Here is a 21,613-nt window from a genome sequence, read left to right on the forward strand (position 1 = left end):
TTTGAGATCGTTCTCTTCAAGGAATGGATGCAGCTGTTGACTCAGCTGCAGTTGAGTCAAAACTGCCTGGAGCTGGTTAGCCACCACACTCTCAGTCACTTTGCCCAACCATGGGAGATTGGAGATGAGCTTATTATAACTATCCATCACTGAGGGATCTAGGGGAAACTTCTTAAGAAGTGGTTTAATCACTACCTCCTTCAAATAAGGAGACATCCTACCCTCCCTCCGCAATGAGTTAAAGATATTAACTAGGCCATCTCCAACAATTTCCCTGCTAGATAGAATCAGCCAATTCACACAAGGATCCAGAGAACAAGGGTTAGGCCACACTGCCCCAAGCAGATTGTCCATGTCCTCAGGCATCACAAACTGAAACTGATCCAATCTAATACTGCAAGAGGCATTGCTGGACACCACTTTAATAAACTCTGCAACAACAGTGGAGTCCAAGCCGGCCCAAATACAAGAGATTTTGTTTGCAAAGAACCTATTAAAAGCATCGCAGCAGAACAAAGTCCCTGGGGACTGGTTCAAAATGGAAGCAGCTTGAATCAAACTCCTCACAACCCGGCACAGCTCTGCTGAACGTGAACCTGCAGAAGCAATACATGCAGACAAGAATTGGGTTTTTGCCACATGCACCGCTTCCACATAAATCTTCAAATGGTCTCTATGCTGTGTCCTGTCACTTGCGCTCCAGTTGCCTACCTTGCTACTTCATACGCCGCAACTCCTCTGTATACCAAGGGGCCACTTTCAAAGCAGGTCAGAAGGAGTGATCGTGTCTACTGCCCTGGTGAGTTCCCTATTCTAGTTTCCCACCAGGATATCAACAGAATCACTGGCAGGACCAACATTAAAACCCTCCAAGGCTTTTTGGAAACCTACTAGATCCAACAGCATCTTGGTTGGACCATCTTAATAGGTCCTCCACTCCTGCAGGGCTAGGTTGTGGTTGTGAAACCAACCTTAACCAGGTAGTGGTCCATCCATGACCCTGGGAAAACCACAGGATCCCCCACCCACAAAACACCCCCCCCCCCCCGATCTGATCAAAAGACCAAACCGAGTGTATGGCCGGCAACATGAGTTGGTCCTGAAACTATTTGGAATAGGCCCATAGTTGTCATGGCCGCTATGAACTCCTGAGCAGCAGCAGACATGTCAGCCTCACAATGGATATTGAAGTCCCCCAGCACTAAAAGCCTGGTGACTCCAACACCAACTCCAAGACCAGCTTTGTCAGCTCACTTAGGGGGTCAGTTGGGCAGCAGGGCGGACAGTACACCAACAGAATCCCCAGTCTATCCCTAGTTCCCTGCCTCAGAAATACACACTCAATATAAGTCGACAGTTGCACAGGGGCCCTGTAAAGGGAGATGGTATTCTTATGGACCACAGCCACCCCCCCCCCCACCCCCGCCGCCCACTTTCCCTAGCCTGCTCCACAACAGAGTAACCTGGTGGGAGAAGCTGGACCCAAACTGGGCCACTAGCCTCCCCCAGCCAGGTCTCAGTTATACAAGCCAGGTTGGCTCCCTCATCCATAAACAAGTCATGGATGATTTCGATCTTATTTTGAACTGACCTGGCATCACAGTGGAGCAAGGCTAGGTTCTCTAGGTTCTGTCCCCCTTTACAAGTATTGCTGCTCAAACTGCCAAACAGGTTTGATTGAATGGACCGGACTGACCAGTTGGTTCAACTGAACCAGTTCAGCAGAATGCTGTTTGGTTCTAATTTGTTTCAAATTCAAACTGAACTGCATGTCTGGGTTTGTGCATACCCTATTACATATAATTTAGCTATAGCAGCAAAGTCATGATTAATTTCTAAAACATTTCTAACCAGCTTTTGCTCAGTGCCGACCACATTGTTGGTATTATACAACTGCTTTATCTTCTTCTAGTTATTTTCTTTAAAAGTAGCTGCAACAGAATCAGAGGAACAATCCTGTAATTATTACAGTGCTTTGCAAGCTTCCAGATACACCAAATTTGGAGACAGGGCTGCCTTAGTACATGGGAATTGGCTCTCTCTCTCTCTCTCTCTCTCTCTCTCTCTTTTACTGCTCCCTAATAGTAAATTTTATGCAGTGGAGTCTTTCCCATGTATACACAGTAAACCAATCCTTCTCTGACTCCAGCTTGAACCACTTGAGTGAAACTCATAAAATTTTATACTTTGTAGACATTTGGTGGTTTCTTTTTCCTCTAAGATTTCTAATGAGGTTCTTTGTTGGGGTTGGGTGCTTGTGGAGTGTTGGATTCTTGTATTGCAAGAGCAATTCCAAAACTGTATTTGATTTATTGGCTTTACTAAGAAATCTGCTGCCAGCCAATTTAATGAGATATTCTGTTCTTCTGCACAGTATTGTTTAATTGCCCCCTTGCTGTTACCAAGAGAGATAATATTTCAGCATTACTTGTAGCAGTGTGCAAGGTCTGCAAACTAATCAGTTCCTTTACTAATTTCTAATTCTTCTTCATATATAACTAAATGGATCTCCCTCCCCTCATGTCATTCCTGAAAGTAGTTTTTGAAATACCATTTCCAGCCTCCCCCTTGAAATAATTTACTTCTGTTTTCCCCATGCTTCTACAGTAGAGTGTAGAGATACTGAGGCTGTTCACACATGCAGCCAGCCTGGGCTAGGCTGCACATGTGTAGCACTAGGATTGTGCCCAAGCCCGGCACTGGCCCCATGCCAAGCCCAAGTTTTTAACCCAGCATTTAGCTGAGGTTTTGCTTAACCTCAGCCAGCAACCATCTGGGTTATCACCACTGATTTAAACAGCTCCTCACCCCCCGCCATCCTGCCACCATTTCTGGTAGTGATCTGGGGGGAAGGAGCAGCCATGCCAAGCACAGCACACCCTGGGATGCAGGACGGGGGGAGTCCTCCTGCTCCCAGCTCCTGCAGTTGCCACGCCACCACTCATGTGGGTGCGTGGCACAGCGGAGGGGAGGGAGGCCATTGCTCATCTGCCAGGGAAGGCCAGCAAGTTCCTGTCTTCCCTGTAGCACACCCAGCAACAACCGTGAGGTCGTGTGAAAGACCTCACTCTATTATATAAAAGAAAACATACACAAGAAAAGGGCATAATTACTCTCACACTTTAAATAGACCGGGGGGGGGGTTTCCTAAGAAATGCCTTAACAGTAAATGGGAGCAAAATTAACTTGTAGCTCTTCAGGGGTTGCCCTCACATGTATTCACTATAGTCTGCTGCTCTTTAATTGCCCAGAAGTAGTGCTGAACATGCACACCAGATTCCCTGTGCAGTATATATTGGTACTATTCCAACCCACCAATAATGTTGTTGTTGTGTAGGTAGATCACACAAAAGTTGCCACAGCGTGGCCAAAGTGAAGCTCAAATCTATGCATGTAATAACATGTTTCTAATTGTGGTATGGATTGGATTCTGTGGTTCAAAAATCATGCTAGATTCTACCCCGAACAAAGGGTTCTTTTAATCACTTAGGATTTATTTTGTCCCATATGTTTACCTCATGTGCAGCAATGTCATGCATGTTTGCTCGAAGTAAATGCCTCTGTGTCCAGTAGGGCATATCCCTAGGAAGGTGTGTCCAGGATTGCATGCTTAATTACATTGCTATGGGTGGGATTTAAGGGTCATAGAGGAAGCTTCTGCACATACACAGTGTCCCCTTCCTACCATATGCAAACTCCAAAAGCTGCTTCCAAATCCAAGAAACCCACTGGAGTGCCCTCCAGTGTAACATGTGTTACTATATTTGCAAAACATGGAATAGCTATAAGAAAGGATAATACGTAGAACTGCTATGCACACACAGAAGCACTTAAACTAGGGTGTGCAGACCCTGACCCTAACACCTGCTAACTGAGCAAAGACATGTCTTTTAAAGTGGTGATTCTCTTACTGTATATTTAGCAGGGGGAGAGCATCTGCCCCTATCCAACACCAACACAGCATCTCTCCAGTGACTGTTGCTGGTGTCTACCCTGTTTTTCTTTTGAAACATCCTGTGAGAGCCCTTGGGGGCAGGGGACCATCTTATTTTTCTATGTAAACCACTTTGAGAATTTTTATTGAAGAGCAGTATATAAATATTGATGGGAGGAGGAGTAGCAGTCCTCCTTAGATGGGCTCTCCAGTGCTGGCTCAAACCATGCCACCACTTGAAGCAAGACAAGCATCATCACCTCACCAGCTTGCTGGAGCTGGAGAAAATTCCAATGAGCTGTGCTTCCCCGCACTCATCCACCTGCCCACCCACCTCTGCACCGGCTCAGCTCTCAGGCAAGAGCCAGCACTGACATAGTCCCTCCTACTGGACCCATCTCCACCTCATCTGTGGCTGCTTGCTCTTCCCCATCCCTTTCCAGGGCACTTTCCAGATTAGACCCTGCAATGGGGTCATGACAAATCTCTGAAGTGTGCTTCCACACTTCCTGTGTTGTGACACCACAGTCCCTACACTGACAGCAGAGTGCTGTTCATATTTTCAATGCCTTGTTTCAAATTTAATTGCTGCAATATAGTGCTATAACATTGTATATCTGGCGTAAAAAAGTTGCTGGTGTTTTGGGTTGTTAGTTTTCGCGAGACTGCTCCCCCTGCTGGGCACTTTGCTATTTACATTTTGAATGCAATCTGTCTGAATGGAAGCATTTTGACGCTGTTGATCGGCTAATCTGGAAAGCGCCCAGTGCAGAGAAGAGGAAAGCTGGTGTTTGTTGAGTGGCATTGGCTGTGCTGTCCTCTGCACTCTGAAGAAAATGTAGAGAAGAGGCACTGTTTGTGTACCAGATCTTTCATGCTCTCTACCCAGCACAGGGCAGAGGACAGAGCCAGCACTTCTCTGGCAACACTGGCTGTCCTCTGTTTTATGGTGGAAAGACAAAGCATCTGCTGTCCTCTGCTCACTCACACTGTCTTTCTTTTTCTCCAGGGTCAAAATTCTCTGTATACTGCAGAGAATGGGAGACAGTGTGAGCAAGAACTACTGCTGCTGCTGCCCCTAGTGTGCCTACTGCTGCTGGCTTTTACAGCAGCCAGCAATGGAGGGGCCAGGCAGCTGCCTGCCCACACATTCCACAAAACCTGCTCATGGGTTGTGCACTGTGTGAACAGTCCATGTGAGAAAGAAGAAGGTTTCACCTGAGTGTGGAAGCTGGGGGTGTGCTGGCTCCCATCCAAAGTACAGAGGGTGAACAGTGGGTGGTGTAATATGTTGTGGCCAACCTTGACGACCATATTAGAGCCAGAATTACCAATCCAAAATTATGTGAAATCCAGGCCTGTGTCTGATTCCACTTTATTAAGAAATCAATTAATGTCTGAACTCGGATGAACTGACCAGGACATGACACCCAGGTCTCATGACTTGCCTCTGGGACATATGGTAATGTGAAGGTAGGGGCAATCCAGCATTGTTTCTCAATGCTTGTGAAACATGTAATCAAGAGACACAATGGCCAGGCTTGCTTTTCTGTCTCACACATATCCAAATGCTATCACCGTGGAATGCCTTTACAGATGTATGTTAGGAAGATTTACACACACTAGCAATTTGGATATGTTGTTGTCCAGATTATTCATGTTGGACCAGAACTCATAGTCCAGTGGGCCAAGCTATCTTTGCCAGCACCACTGAACTCCTTGCAACAGGAGTTCAATGGAGTAAAATAATTAAACTCCTAAAATTGTCTGGAACTTGCTCTCAGTTAATGTCTCTGGGGGAAGCTAGGAGCTGAACTCGCATTTCCTCTCACACAAAGTTTACACTAGTAATTGGTGATTGCCTTGCTAACCAGTGAATTGCCTTGAAAAGACAGGGGATAATCCTGTCTTTCTCTGAGGAGATATTTGCAATATAGAATTAGAAGCATTGTTTATATCCTCTTGCTGTTTTTAGAATTACACCCTAGGTTGATGTACACAAAAGAAAATGATTTAATTGCTGTCTCACACATATAGCCTTGATTCTTCTTTCCTAACACCTTTGACTTTAAACATTCTTGAAAACCAGGTGCCAGAAAGTCTGGGGACAAGAGAAGATGCCCATTTGCAAGCTCAGAGATGCAGATTTGCTTTGGAAATGTCAACAATATTCTTCCCAACAACAGTTAATAGGAGATGGAACCCAGATCCTGTTTACCCTGGACTGACCTAATATCCTGAATTGATCAATAATGAGAAGACAGGATCTAGAGGGTAACAGCAATTTTGTGATCCAGGAAGGATGCTGATATTTTGAATAGACTCTATGGAGATCCAATGATGAAACAACTATAAAAAGGGAACTCACTGGACAGAGAGCCGGCAGACTTTGCCTAACCAGCAGATCTTTGCTCATGTGCACATCCCAGGTGCCTGCTGTCTAGCTGCGGAGATAACAGAGGCCTGAAACCTGCAGACAAGAGACTGCTTGTGATTCTTGCCGTGGGGCAAAGAATCAAGGGCTAATTCTATCTGTGAAATCCAGTGGCAGCTTTTTCCATCTGAAGCCTCATCGTTCCCAAGCCTTGTGTTCGAGCTATGTACAATTGCTGCCCTGAGTCGGACCCTGTTAAATATGCTGCTTCTACAGCCTTTGTTTCCACTTCCCTTCTCCCTCCCCCACTTCCTCCTCCATCTACTGATTCCCAACCATCCCATTCCTGTGCCCTCCTTACCCCCCTCCCTCTTTCCCTCTATATTTGAATTGTGTTAGGTTTTAGGAAGATTTAATACTGACCTTACATGCATCCACACACATGTGATAGTTAGGAATAGTTAGGATAGTTATTGAAATATCATTAGTAGTTCTGATTGATTGTTCTTCTTCTGCTCAGTTAGGTTGAATTATTGGAGAGTGTTGGAAAGTAGTCTTCTTCCTACTTTCGTGCCCAGACTGTACATGGTCACTGTATAAAGAACTGGTCACTTTGTGATACTGGTGAAACAAGCCTGATTTCATATGCTAGCTCCAGAGCATATCTAGCATACAAATCGGGCTTGGCTCACAACAGGTACATTCTGCCACCACCGCCCACCAAGGCAGGCCCAAGAGGACTGCCTGCCAATCTCCTCATCTCCCAGTTCACTGCATGGGAGAGCTGCCTCAGGTCCTCTCATTGTATTCACTGAACATGGAGAGAAGAAGAGGCACCTAGTCACACCCCATCATGGCAATACACTCTTCAGTCACCCCTCTGGTGTCCCCACAATCAGCGCTGGCAAAGGATCATGGCTTGCTAGCACTCTCCTGCTCCCAATCTTCTGCATTCTGTAGACATGGAAGCCCCCTTCAGACATTATCCACTGTAGCCATTATGTACATGGCTACAGTGGAGTGAAGGGGAGGAAGTCCCACTCCCTACCATATCAGTCACCTGTGCACCCCACTGCTTATGGTTATGAGGGGGCTTGTCTGGAGGCAGAGCCCTATGCATGATGGTGGGTGTGCCCAAGGCTGGATCAACCCACCCTCACAATCATGTTTTTCCCCCCCTTCAGCTCCCATGATTTCTTAAACCCAAAAGCTCTGTTTGCTTATTATCTTGAAGTAGCTCCATTTACACGCATTAGTTTAATCTATCTGAAAACAACACATTCCCTACATATATGGTGCAGGCTGTCTCAAAATATACTTTGTATTAATTGTACTGGTGCAGACAATTTTATTTGTGTATACTGTAAAGTCTAGGACTAGTCCCTAAAACATCGCTAATAAGACTAGTTGTATTGATTCCACACCCAAAACAGTAAACAGTGCAGCTTGTTTGAATTGTTAAACTGTTAAACTCCCACAAGGATTTAGTTGATATTCTGGGGATCTCTGCAATCTGTGAGGAACAGATTCTTGTATTATTGAGAAGTAGATTACTTCTAAGTTATTTCATTGGCAAAAGTGACAATAGTTGGACTGGATATCTCATGGGAAAATTCCACTGAACATGAATAATGTAACTTCATTTGCACCCTGAATTAGAATTTGGCATACATTGTAATTTTTGGCATTGAATTTTATTTCCCCTGTGAATTTGTCATCACTCAGCTCTTGGAGAACAATTTTGAGGTCAATTAATTAGCATCTAAAACAGTGGGACCTAAGAAATATGTTGACAACTTTATTTCTTCAAAGGCTGCACTTCCAAATGGAATGAAAACAATGCAATGTCTCTTTAAACATAAAGAAATAGTGCTTCAGATAGAGCTTCACATGTGTGTTGCTTCAAAGCCTTCAGAGGTACAGCTCAGGCATCCAAGAACTATGAGCTGCTGTAAGCAGGTCATGAACCAATAATGTGAGTCTCAGCAAAGTGAGGGAGTCCCTTTATAAGACCTCTGTCATGTGCCCTAAAGAGGAAGGATTTGTTGCTGCACAGAGAGCTCAAAGTAGCCAAGTGAATGGGAGCATTTTGGAGGGATCTTTATACACTCTTTAAAGACCCCTCAAAGGTGAAAGGATAGGCTGGAGCCCAAAGAGAAAAAAGGGGGCACCACCTTACCAAAGTTGCCTCCTTACTCTCTGCCCAGCCTCAAGCTTTGCTGTGGCCCCTCCACTATCTGCAGCTGCTAAAGTTCACCATCAGGTTACCACGGTGACCCCTCTCAGTGCTTACAGTCTGCCTGCCAACCAGCACTGAAGGCCAAACTGGACACATGTTAAAACACACCATTGTCTCCTGTGTTTTCCTTTAAAATGGCAGCTGCAGAGGGGGGGACCTAGAGCAGGACCGTGGCATGGGTGGAGATGACAGTTTACATATCTCTACACCTCCACCATTTCCCCACTGAAAATTACTTCCCTCAAAGGAGCAATTTGTCTTCAGAGCTGCATTTGTTTGCTGCAATAGAACATTCAGAGACAGTCACTTTGGCAATGATCCTCAATGTGAAAACAGCACAAATTCAAAGGCTTAAAGCTCCCTTCCACCCATGGTCTTGAACTAAATCAGGGTCTCACATTGCCACTATTTTAAATTGGACATGGGGGGAACCACTCAGGAGATTACATGTTTAATGCATACTAGCTGACCTGGCGCACAGCATCTGCGCCCAAGTTCTCCCTGTCTCCCTTCAGCCACGTTTCATTCTTCTCCCCCCAGCCCCAGTTCATTCTCCCTCCCCCCACCCACTCATTCTCCCCCAAAGGCTGGCTGGCCAGCCTGGCCGCCACTTGCTGTCCGCGGCTGCCTCCTCCCCTCTTCCGCTGCCTCCTTCCACCTGCCGGCCTCCACCACCTTTTTTTTTTTGCTGGCCAGCTGTTGCCATCATGATTTTCCCCCCATCCCCATGGCTAATTGGCAGCTGCTCATGAACTCTTGCAAGAGCTACCACACATAGGATTAGCCACAGGTACGTCTTAGAAAAATAAATATATAGATAGTTTAGTGCTAAGAAATGTAGGTATGAGCAGGTTGCCCCCCCTTTTTGGTGATCCCAATCCCCCACCCCCACCCCATTTGCCTCTATTTGGGTTACTGAAATTTCAGTGGGTAGCTATGGTAGCTAATATACACTCTAGAGATGCACTATTCATTCCAAGGGCCATATTTGTTTACTAGCTTCTTAAGAGGGCCATATCACTATAATAACCATGGAAAGGCATTTGTCTTATGATTTTAATTCAGTTCTTTCTTTTTTAACCCATGCTCACCTAGCTCCTTTTTTGCTTCTGCACTCATAGTTCACATCCCTAAATTAAGTCACATGTGAGGGGATAGTTTGAGCACACTCACACCTACCAAAAATATCCAAGATGAAGGCAGGATGTAAGCAATGCAACCACTAATTATGGAGGGGGTTCAAAGTTGCATCAGAAAGTATTGTCTAAACCAAATTCACAACAGGTCTACACCTTCATCTCTTATCTATCCCCTTTTTTGTGTTTCCCTCCTCATTGGTTTCTCTGCAGTCCTATCAGTTATCTCTTTCCCCCACTCTGAATGCAAACCATATCACTTAGCCACCCAAATTCAAGATGGCAGACGTGTGAACATTTGAGGCACAAGTGAGCTACCTTGCAGACCATCTAACCTATTTGAACCAAAATTGATACAGTTGTCATGAGTTACACATAGGCAGGACCATCCCGGGGGGGGGGAGGGTTTAGGGCTGGGAGTGAATCAGAATCTGCGAGGCCTCACTGCCTTGTCCACCACCACTCCCCCCACAGCCCACACATGGTGGCTGGGCCAGCTGCCACACCGCCAGGAGCCAAGGCGGGCGCACAGGCAACCTTGCCGAGCAGAGCAGGCGGCTCGCCACTTGCAAGCCACCTCCGCTCCCTCCCCCGCACAGCACAGCACACAAGTATAATTTAAAAGCTCATGGCTTGCATCCTATCTAGCATGATGCACTAAAGGGTGCAGAGGAGAAAATGTGTGAGTCTAGTCCATTTGCAATCAGCTGTCTTTGTTCTACTACCAAATGGCTGACAAAAGCTCATAAAAATACTAAGTAATGCAAATGTTCATTGCATTAAAGTGTCCAGGAAGTGGCTGGCAAACCAAAGATGGAACTGATAGATTGGCTTGAATTTATTTTTGTTTATTTACTTATTAAAATTTTCTGATATACCACCTCCTCCAAAGACTCTAGGCAGTGAACGATACCAATAACAATTATTGTTGTTGTTGTTGTTTACACAGTCAGACAGGTATTATTGACTGGTTTGTTTTATCCAGACATCAAGTCCTTCCCAAGGACCTGGAATGGCTGGATTTTGTTATCAATATTATAGATATCGTTACAGAATATAGGCTGTTCCCAGTAAAGTTGCTTTTTGTAATTGGCTGATGGTGATTTCTGTGGCCTCTATGGTGTTGAGGTGCTCTTCAAGGTCTTTTGGAATTGCACCTAAGGCACCAATTACTACTGGGATTATTCTGGTCTTCTTCTGCCACAGCCTTTCAATTTCAATTTGTAGATCTTTGTGTTTTGTTATTTTTTTTCTATTTCTTTTTCTTCTGTTCTGCTATCACCTGGTATTGCTATGTCGATTATTTTGACTTGTTTTTCTTTCTTCTCGACTACAGTGATATCTGGTGTATTGTGTGGCAGGTGTTTGTCTGTTTCTAGTCGGAAGTCCCATAACATTTTTACATCTTCATTTTCTACAACCTTTTCAATTTTATGGTCCCACCAATCTTTGGCTACAGGTAGCTTGTATTTTTGGGAGATGTTCCAGTGTATTATCTCTGCTACCTTGCCATGCCTTTGTTTGTAGTCAGTCTGTGTGATCTTTTTACAGCAGCTGATTAGGTGGTCCACTGTTTCATCTGCTTCTTGACAAAGGCAGCACTTGCTGTTTGTTGTTGACTTTTCTACTTTTGCTCTTATTGCATTTGTTCTTAGTGCCTGTTCTTGTGCAGCCAGTATTAAACCCTCTATTTCTTTCTTCAAGTTGCCATTCTTAAGCCATTGCCAGGTCTTGGTGATGTCTGATTTTCCACTTATATTGTGCAATTATTGACCATGCAGTGGCTTATTTTTCCATTTTTCTGCTCGGTTCTTGACTTGTTCTTTCCTGTAGGCCTGCTTTGCTTCATTGGTGTTGAATAGTTTTGTGTTATTGACCATTTTAAGTGCATCTTCTTTACTGTCCTTTATATATTCTTCAAGTCCTCTTTTGTCCTCTACTGTTTGATGCATTTGCAGCATCCACCTGAGCTGCGAGGGAGGTATAGCCTATCTACATCACTGCGGGGGTGCAGAGCATGATTGACGGTCATGATTTTCCTGGTCTTACGATCTAGCGTCTCTAGCTCTGCCTGGGTCCAGTCTATTATTCCTGTAGTGTATCTGATAACAGGTATAGCCCAGGTGTTTATGGCTTGTATGGTGTTCCCGCCATTGAGTTTGGACTTCAGGGTTTTTCTAATTCTCCTGATATATTCACTTCCAATTTTTCTTTTAACTTCAGTGTGTGCGATGTTACCAGCCTGGAGAATGCCCAAGTATTTGTAATGTCCTTTCTCTTCCAGGTTCTTGATGTTGCTTCCATTGGGCAGTTCTATTCCTTCTGTTTTTCTTATTTTCCCTCTGTTCATTATTAATGCAGAACACTTGTCTAGTCCAAACTCCATTGCCATATTGCTACTGAATATATGGACAGTGTTTAGCAGTGATTCAATTTCTGACTGGGACTTTCCATACAACTTCAGATCGTCCATATACAGCAAATGGTTGATTTTACTAGATGTTTTAGATGTTTGGTATCCGAGGCCTGTTTTGTTTAGTAGTTGTGAAAGTGGTGTCATGGAGAATACAAACAACAGATGGGATAGTGAGTCCCCTTGGGAAATATCTCTTCTAATGCAAACCCGTCCAAGTGTCTTGCTATTGATTGTTAATTGTGTACTCCACATGCTCATTGCTTTTTAAAATAAATATCTGAATGTTTTTGCTGACACCAGTTGTTTCTAAACATTTTAGTATCCATGTGTGAGGCAATGAGTCAGAGGCCTTCTTCTAGTCAATCCATGCAACACTTAGATTTGTTTTTCTTCTCTTGCAATTTTCTAAACTCATTTTGTCAATCAGCAGCTGATCTTTTGTGCCTCTAGTGTTCGGGCAATTTCCTTTCTGTTCAACTGGAAGCTGTTTGTTAGTTAATAAGTGTTGCATTACTTCATCTGCTATTATTCCAGTTAATAATTTGAACATGGTTGGCAGGCAGGTTATCGGTCTATAATTACTTGGAACTGCACCTTTTGCTGGGTCTTTCGTTATGAGATGATTTTTCCCAGTTGTTAGCCATTGTTCAATTTCACCTCCTTGCAAAATGTGATTGATCTGTTTTGATAGTTGTTTATGAAGACTTGTTAGGTGTTTAAGCCAAAAGCCATGCAGTTCATCGTCTCCTGGTGCAGTCCAATTTTTAATTTTCTTGCTCTTTCACTTATTAATTCTGGTTTTATTATTAGATCTTGCATTTGTTGGTTACATTTTTCGACCTCTTTCACCCAGCCTGCCTTTTTATTATAATCTATTGGATTGTCCCATAATTTCCCCCAGAATTACACTACTTCTTCTTTATTTGGTGTTTCTATGTTTCTTGCAGTTTCTCCTTCTATGCTTTGGATTCTGATTCAAATGGAATTGGAGATTCTGCCTGTGTTGTGTAATTCTGGCTTCATACCTGCTAATCTTCTTTGACACTGCTGTTATTTCCTGTTTCATTATTTCCAGGACTTCTCTAATTTTCCTTGAGTCTAGATGATATTTTTGGATCAGATGCTGTTTGGTGTTTTCATTCTTCAGCTTCTTGTCTTTCATATCTTTCAATTTACTAGCATCTGATCTGAGCCTGGAGATTTTATTTTCTAATTGAATCTTCCATTTAGGTGATGTACTGCTTTCTTTTTTTACAGGTCCACTGATCTTATATCCGAGCTCTTGTGTTGTTATTGTTGCTGCACTGTACATTAGTTGGTTTGTTTCTTGCAAATTATTGGTTGTTATTTCTGCAAGTGCAGCATTGACATCTTTTAATATCTGAGCAAGTTGTTTTTTGGCAACTGTTTTTAGAGCTGGAAGTCAAACCTTGGTGGTTGTTTGGTTCATGTGCTTAGTTATTTTTTGCTTTAGTTCTTGTTGCTTTTCTGTTAAATGACATTTGGATTTTTGAGGTGAAGGCAAAGGGGAGGTTGCCTGGTTTTGATTTTGAAACAGTTCGGCAACAGTGGCATCCTCTATTTCCTACACTGGGAGCACAGGTAGCCTCGCCAAGCAGAGCAGGCTGTTCGCCACATGCTGGCCACCGCCGCACTGTCCTCCCCTCCTCAGCACACATGTCACACTGCCAGGAGCTGAGGCAGGTGTGCAGGCAGCCTTGCTGAGCCGAGCAGGCTGCTCGTTGATCGCTGGCCACCACCACTGTGGGTCCCTCCAAATGCAGGGCCCAGGGCGATCACACCAGCTGCCCCACCTTAATGACTGGCCTGCACATAGTGACACCTCAATGGCATAGTTTATGATAATGTCATCCACCCTAATTCAAGATGCATTAAATGTTCAGGATGTGTGTAGATATGAGGCCCTAGTGGGCTAACTTATGAACTGCCTAACCAATCTGGTCCAAATTTAGTCCAGTTGTAGGGATAGTGGAAGGAAAACAGACAGATTGGTTCTTACTGGAACAACTTGTTTACAACAGAAATAGCAGCCATGGGGGCTAATCAGAATGGACCATGATGCAGAGAGAGAGGGCATTAGCCCTTTCTTCTTGTGCCACCATTATAAGTACAGGGGAAATGTACTTCCTGCAGGGAAATGACTTGACTAGCAAGCCAGAGGTTGCTGGTTCGAATTCCCACTAGTATGTTTCCCAGACTATGGGAAATACCTATATCTGGCAGCAGCAATATAGGAAGATGCTGAAAGGCATCATCTCATACTGCACAGGAGATGGCAATGGCAACCCCTTCCTGTATTCTACCAAAGACAACCATAGGGCTCTATGGTCACCAGGAGTCGACACTGACTCAACGGCACACTTTACCTTTACCTTAAAGCTGCTATACCCTAATAAAGTGAAGTGTCCATTAGCATTCAGCATCAGCATCACATTGGTTTGACCCTCTGTCTCCCAGCTCCCTGCCTCTTCTCCTGGTTCATCACTCAGTAAACTCTGTAATTTCATTATCACTTATCATCTCTTTTTCACTTTGCACCAAATAGCATTAACTGTTATTTTCACTACTATAAATAACTTTCAATCTCTCTTTCCCTTTTTCCTCAGCAGACACATCTATTTGCATCTCCAGCTTCATCTATCGCCCCCTGTGTCTTTCTCCAACCCCAGATGTTTCTCTGTATCCCATCTCTTAGTTCTCCCTCTTTTATTCCTTCAGTCAATATTTTGATAAAGTTTCTGTAGCACCACCCTGCCACATCTCTATCCATTCTCATTAAGTTCAGCAACAACAGCATGGAAGGTTTTCACTCTCCCAACAATGCTTCCAGTTGCAAGAGTCTTTGTAACAGATGGGCCCTAAAGCATGAATGTCTGACTGCAGTAGGTTAGAAAAACTAGTTAGGATACCCAAATTTGTAATTCCAGGATCAGAAATTCAAATTTGGCTGACTACTTGCCTCAATATGAGGGTAGCATTATGGTGCCAAACATTCTTCTCTGGCTTGAATTTTTATCCAGGCCATAGAAGACCTTCAGTCCCCCTTCTCTTCTTCCATCCCATTCACCTCCAAAATCCCTTCCCTCTCTCTCCTTACTCCTACTTACCCTGATTGCTGCTCTACCAGAAATTGAATGGAGGAAAGAAAGGAGGCCACTGTCCTCCCTATAATCTCCTATTCTTGGCACACTGCTATAATTGGATGCCTGGTGCCAGGAATTCTGGGGAAATTAATTTCCCCCTGAACACCTGGCACACAGCCATCAGGCATGGATTAATGCAGAGGCAGAGGAGGCATCTCCCTACAGTGGCAAAATCTGAGGAGCGGCAGCAGCAATAGCTCTGGGGAGTGGGGGCAAGGAGAAAGTTCCCCCTTTTACTTTGATTTTTTAAAAAGCCATGGTGGCAGCAGTGGCTGCAGGGAGGGGGGCAAGGGGAAAATTCCCCCTTTTTACTTTGATTTTTTAAAAGCTGCTGCAGTGGCAATAGCTGCGGGGAGGTGGCTACTGGGTGAGGTAAACTTTCCTTTCTCCCGGTCACACACCCCCCCCCCCCCCCGCAGCTACTGCTGCCACCACTTTTTTAAAAATCAAAGTAAAGGGGGGAACTTGCCCCTCCCCTGAGCTACGGTTGCTGTTGTGGCTTTTTAAAAACTTTAAGTAAAAGGGTGGACTTATCCCTCCCCGCCCCTTTCCAGAGCTTTTTTTAAAGGGTGGCAAAAGCCTTTTTGCCTATGGGCGGCAAAAGGGTTAATCTGCCCCTGACAGCCATAGTGGTATGCCAAGGTCAGAGAGAGGAAGTGGGGGAAGGAACACTTCCCTGCTTCCATTCAACTGCTGCCACCCCAAAGAAGCACAAAAGGTAAGTGGCTGGGTGACAAGCAGTTAAAGGGCTGTGTTTGGAAATGAGAGGTTATATAGATTGCCAGGCCGGGGGGGTGAAGCTGAGGGAGGTATTGGACCCTGTCACACTCCCAATAACATTAGGGGAGCCATAACATTTCAAACTGGGAATCAACCAAACTGTCAACCTAATTTGTTCTGAATTTTTTCCATTTTTCCAAAGCAGGCTGGGGGAATTCTCTCTGTCATAATTGTCAGTTCAACTATGTTCAGCCTCTGAATCTAGAGACAGAAGAAACTATGCAGCTATGAAACAGGTATGTTTCCATCCCCACATTCACATTTGATGGTCTGGGCCTTAGATGATCCCACAAAGAAGTGGGAAAGACAGCAAACAATTAACATTTGGCGCTCCCCTAGGGGGCTAGGCTGCCAATAGAAAGGGAGGGGGCTGCAGTTGGCTCCCTGGCATTGTTGTGCAGCCTGCTTTAGTATAATAAAAATCTGATTTTAGAAAACACTCAGAATAGCTGAATAATATTTCCTTAAACGGTTTATATGAGCATGGGCAATATATTTTTCACTTTCAAGCAGAGAACGATTTAATTTACACATTGTAATTCCTCTATCAGTCTCCATCTTGTTTGCCAGAAGCAAAAAGAATGAGCCAGAATTAAGGTATGGCTCATTGAGCCTCACAACCACTGGTAGTGTGAAGGTAAAATAAAATGCCATCACGCCTGTACTTAGGAGAACAAGTCAAGTGTAAATGATTGGAAGGGTCCCCTGAAGGTTGGTCCTATCAGCTGCTTCTGCTAATGATGTATTCTCACCCTCCTGGAAATCCCAGCTGAAGGGAAGCTTCAGATGAAGGCTATTTGAAGTGGTTTTTCTTTCTTAGTCTGTGTGTGTGGATTGAAATGCAAGGGGAAAGGATTTGATATGTGTTTTATTATATTTATTTGTTTTTAATGTATATTATATTATTCAAAAGATACTCTGAACAGGGTATGCAGCAAAGCTAAGAGCTAACAGCATGTGATGCTAAGATAGTCATTAGAAGCATACATGTGCTTGCTCTCTCTCTCTCCCTCCCCCACTCTCTCTTTCTCTCGTAGGAGTTGCAGGGGTGATCCAGACTGGGACCATGGAGGCGCATGAGGAGGATTTAACTCTTTCCCCTTGTGCTATGGATCTTACAGGAGCAAACCTGCTATATCATGGGAGGGAATTTCCCACTGGCTAAGAAGCAGCGTAAGGAGGAAAGGTTAAATAACCCTACTCCATCTGCCACAGCCCTGATACAGATTCCCTTGAATTCTTTTAATGTTTTTAAAAAGACAGACACTTTAATGATCTCTTTAGCATTATGTGTGGTTTGAACCTCAGTTACAACACATAAAACCAGTCAAACCCATTTCAAATATAGCGAATAAAAACAATAGAGTAGTAGAATCAATAAATGAATGGTCCAAAATCCTTGAAACAAGAGTCTTGACCTGTCAGTGAAAAGACAGCAAAAAGGCAGCCATGCAATATGTCACTCTCATGGGCGTTCCATAATGTTCTGACATAAAAAGCTTAAACTCAGTATGGAATCTAAAGCAGAGTAACGCCTATCTTTATTAATTATTATTTATTATTATTTCTTGTTTACACAGTCAGACAGGTGTTATTGACTGGTTTGTTTTATCCAGACATCGAGTCCTTCCCAAGGACCTGGGACCAATTTTTGGCAACAGGTAGTTTGTATTTTTTGCAGATGTTCCAGTGTATCATCCCTGCTACTTTGTCATGCCTTTGTTTGTAGTCAGTCTGTGCGACCTTTTTACAACAGCTGATTAGGTGGTCCACGGTTTCATCTGCTTCTTTTCAAAGACGGCACTTGCTGTTTGTGGTTGATTTTTCGACTTTGCTCTTATTGCATTTGTTCTTAGTGCCTATTCTTGTGCAGCCAGTATTAAACCCTCTATTTCTTTCTTCAAGTTGCCATTCTTAAGCCATTGCCAGGTCTTGGTGATGTCTGATTTTCCACTTATATTGTGCAAATATTGACCATGCAGGGGCTTATTTCTCCATTTTTCTGCTCGGTTCTTGACTTGTTCTTTCTTGTAGGCCTGCTTTGTTTCATTGGTGTTGAATAGTTTCGCATTATTGACCATTTGAAGTGCATCTTCTTCACTGTCCTTGATATATTCGCCAAGGCCTCTTTTCTCCTCCTCTACTGTTTGATGGACTTGCAGCATTCCTCTTCTACCTGAGCTGCGAGGGAAGTATAGCCTATCTACATCACTGTGGGGGTTCAGAGCATGATTGATGGTCATGATTTTCCTGGTCTTACGATCTAGCGTCTCTAGCTCTGCCTGGGTCCAGTCTATTATTCCTGCAGTGTATCTGATAACAGGTATAGCCCAGGTGTTTATGGCTTGTATGGTGTTCCCGCCATTGAGTTTGGACTTTAGGATTTTTCTAACTCTCCTTATGTGTTCACTTCCAATTTTTCTTTTAACTTCAGTGTGTGCGATGTTATCAGCCTGGAGAATGCCCAAGTATTTGTAATGTTCTTTCTCTTCCAGGTTCTTGATGTTGCTTCCATTGGGCAGTTCTATTCCTTCTCTTTTTGTTATTTTCCCTCTGTTCATTATTAATGCAGCACACTTATGTAGTCCAAACTCCACTGCTATATCGCTACTGAATATACGGACAGAGTAGCTGTGATTCAATTTCTGATTGGGACTTTCCATACAACATCAAATTGTCCATAAAGAGCAGATGGTTTATTTTACTTGATGTTTTAGATGTTTGGTATCCGAGGCCTGTTTTGTTTAGTATTTGTGAAAGCGGGGTCATGGCGATTACAAACAACAGAGGGGATAGTGAGTCTACTTAGAAAATAACTCTTCTTGCATTTTAAAACTTTATTGATTTTAACAATAAAGATCGCACAGACTGACTACAAACAAAGGCATGACAAGGTAGCAGGGATGATATACTGGAACATCTGCAAAAAATACAAACTACCTGTAGCCAAGAATTGGTGGGACCATAAAATTGAAACAGTTGAAGAAAATGAAGATGTAAAAATATTATGGGACTTCCGACTACAAACAGACAAACATCTGCCACACAATACACCAGATATCACTGTAGTCGAGAAGAAAGAAAAACAAGTTAAAATAATCGACATAGCAATACAGGGGATAGCAGAATAGAAGAAAAAGAAATAGAAGAAATCACAAAATACAAAGATCTACAAATTGAAATTGAAAGGCTGTGGCAGAAAAAGACCCAAATAATCCCAGTGGTAATTGGCGCCCTGGGTGCAGTTCCAAAAGACCTTGAAGAGCACCTCAACACCATAGGGGCCACAGAAATCACCATCAGCCAGTTACAAAAAACAGCTTTACTGGGAACAGCCTATATTCTGCGACGATATCTATAACAATTGACAATAAAATTCAGCCATCCCAGGTCCTTGGGAAGGACTCAATGTCTGGATAAAACAAAACAGTCAATAACACCTGTCTGACTGTGTAAACAAGAAATAATAATTTGATTTCTATACCGCCCTTCCAAAAATGGCTCAGGGCGGTCTACAAAGAGAAATAATAAATAAGATGGCTCCCTGTCCCCAAAGGGCTCACATTCTAAAAAGAAACATAAGACACACACCAGCACCAGTCAGTGGAAGTACTGTGCTAGGGGTGGATAGGGCCAGTTACTCTCCCCCTGCTAAATAAAGAGAATCACCACAGTAATAGGTGCCTCTTTGCCCAGTTAGCAGGGGTTATCTAGCAGGGGTTTGGCCTCTTTGCCCAGTTAGCAGGGGTTATCCCTCGTCCAGCTCACTACTGCCTGTAGGCAGGCATTTAGGGAATTAACCCCATTTCCTGATGAATAAGATGAAAAGGAGAAGTAGATTTGGGTGTCATCAACACAGTGATAACACTCAGCACTCAGCAGGGCTGGGTTGTAGCTGTGGAACCATCCTTAACCAGGTAGTGGTCAATCCATGACAATGGGGGAATCCACAGGATCCCCCACCAACAGAACACCCCCCTGATCCAAACAAAAGACCAAATCGAGTATATGGCCAGCAACATGAGTTGGTCCTGAAACTAATTGGGATAGGCCCATAATTGTCATGGCCACTATGAACTGTTGAGTCGCACCATACAAGCCAGCCCCAAAGTTTATATTGAAGTCCCCCAGCACCAAAAGTCTAGGAGACCCGGTACTCAGGCTTGGTACAGTTTGATCATGAACCAACTCGGCGACCAGATCCATCAGCTCAGTAAGGGAGTCAGTTGGGCAATGGGGTGGACAGTACACCAACAGAATCCCCAATCTTTCCCTAGTACCCAGCCTCAAAAATACACACTCAATGTAAGTCAACTGTCTCACAGGGCCCTAGTAAGGGAAATGGTATTCTTATGGACCACAGCCACTCCACACCCCCTTTAAATTTAATGAACTAAATTTAGTTCATTATCAAGTCCACTACTCTTCACAGGCATGAATTTAAGGATCATTGCTGCACATAAAGGAGCATGTTGACCACTATACTAAAACTATATAGGAAAAGGCAATGTACAAGTCCTGTAAATGTTGTTGCCTAAAACTATATAGGAAAAGGCAGTGTACAAGTCCTGTAAATGTTCTTGCCTCTCTTCCATAAAATGTGAAGTGAAACTCCTAGATCTTACTGCAGTTAGGATCTCACTACATTCCACATATTAGAGCAGAAAGAAGTGGCATGCCCATATAAAAATCAGCATTTTAGAACCAAAACCTGAACTCAGATTTGATGCCTTTGTGATCTGTTATATTACAAGACCACATAGGCAACTGCTACAATCAGGGACCTATTTTCCCACTGCAATCTTACTAGCCAGGATATAAAATATAGGGCATAGAAAGCAACACAGTGAGTCTGTTCTCATGAGCAGCCAAGACCAGGCTTAGGCACCAAGCCTAGGATTGGCCACCTGTGAGAACCAACCAAGATCCATGTGGAGCCTTTTGGTCCTGGCGGTGCCATAGCACCAAATCTATCACCCAGGTTAGGGGTGCAAATGTGCCTTTAAGCCAACTGCTGGTATTGTGTGTCAGTGCAGGCTACTTGTAGCTTGCGCTGACACAGAGACGGGTTCCTAGAGCACCCATTCCTTGGGGGAATCTCCCAGTGCACTGCACTCAGCAGCCAAACCCAGCACCAAAGCCCAGCTCTTAGCCGTGGTCCAGGGCACAAATGTGCTGACACAGAGACCAGCACCTAGAGTACCTGACCCCTGGGGAAATTCCCCAGTGTAGTGTGCTTGGCAGCCAAACCTATTGCCAAAGCCCGACAATTAGTTGGGATTCAGGGTGCAAACACTCCCTTAACCCAGCTTCCAGGATCATGTGTTAGTGCAGAATACTTGTAGTTCATGCTGACACAGAGACCAGCACCCAGAGCACCCATCCCCTGGGGGAATCCCCCAGTGTACCGCACTTGGCACATGGTGCACTGCGGGATACCCAGAAGCCATGAAAATGAGTCACAGCCCCAGAGGGATCTGCCCTGCTCCATGACGTTCAGAGTAGTGGGGATTGTGTGGGGGCACAGAGTGCACTCCCACCAAGCTCAAGATGCTTGTCTTGGGGAAATG

The sequence above is a fragment of the Hemicordylus capensis genome, chromosome 3 (genome assembly GCF_027244095.1).
Source record: "Hemicordylus capensis ecotype Gifberg chromosome 3, rHemCap1.1.pri, whole genome shotgun sequence".
Classification (NCBI taxonomy): Eukaryota; Metazoa; Chordata; class Lepidosauria; order Squamata; family Cordylidae; genus Hemicordylus; species Hemicordylus capensis.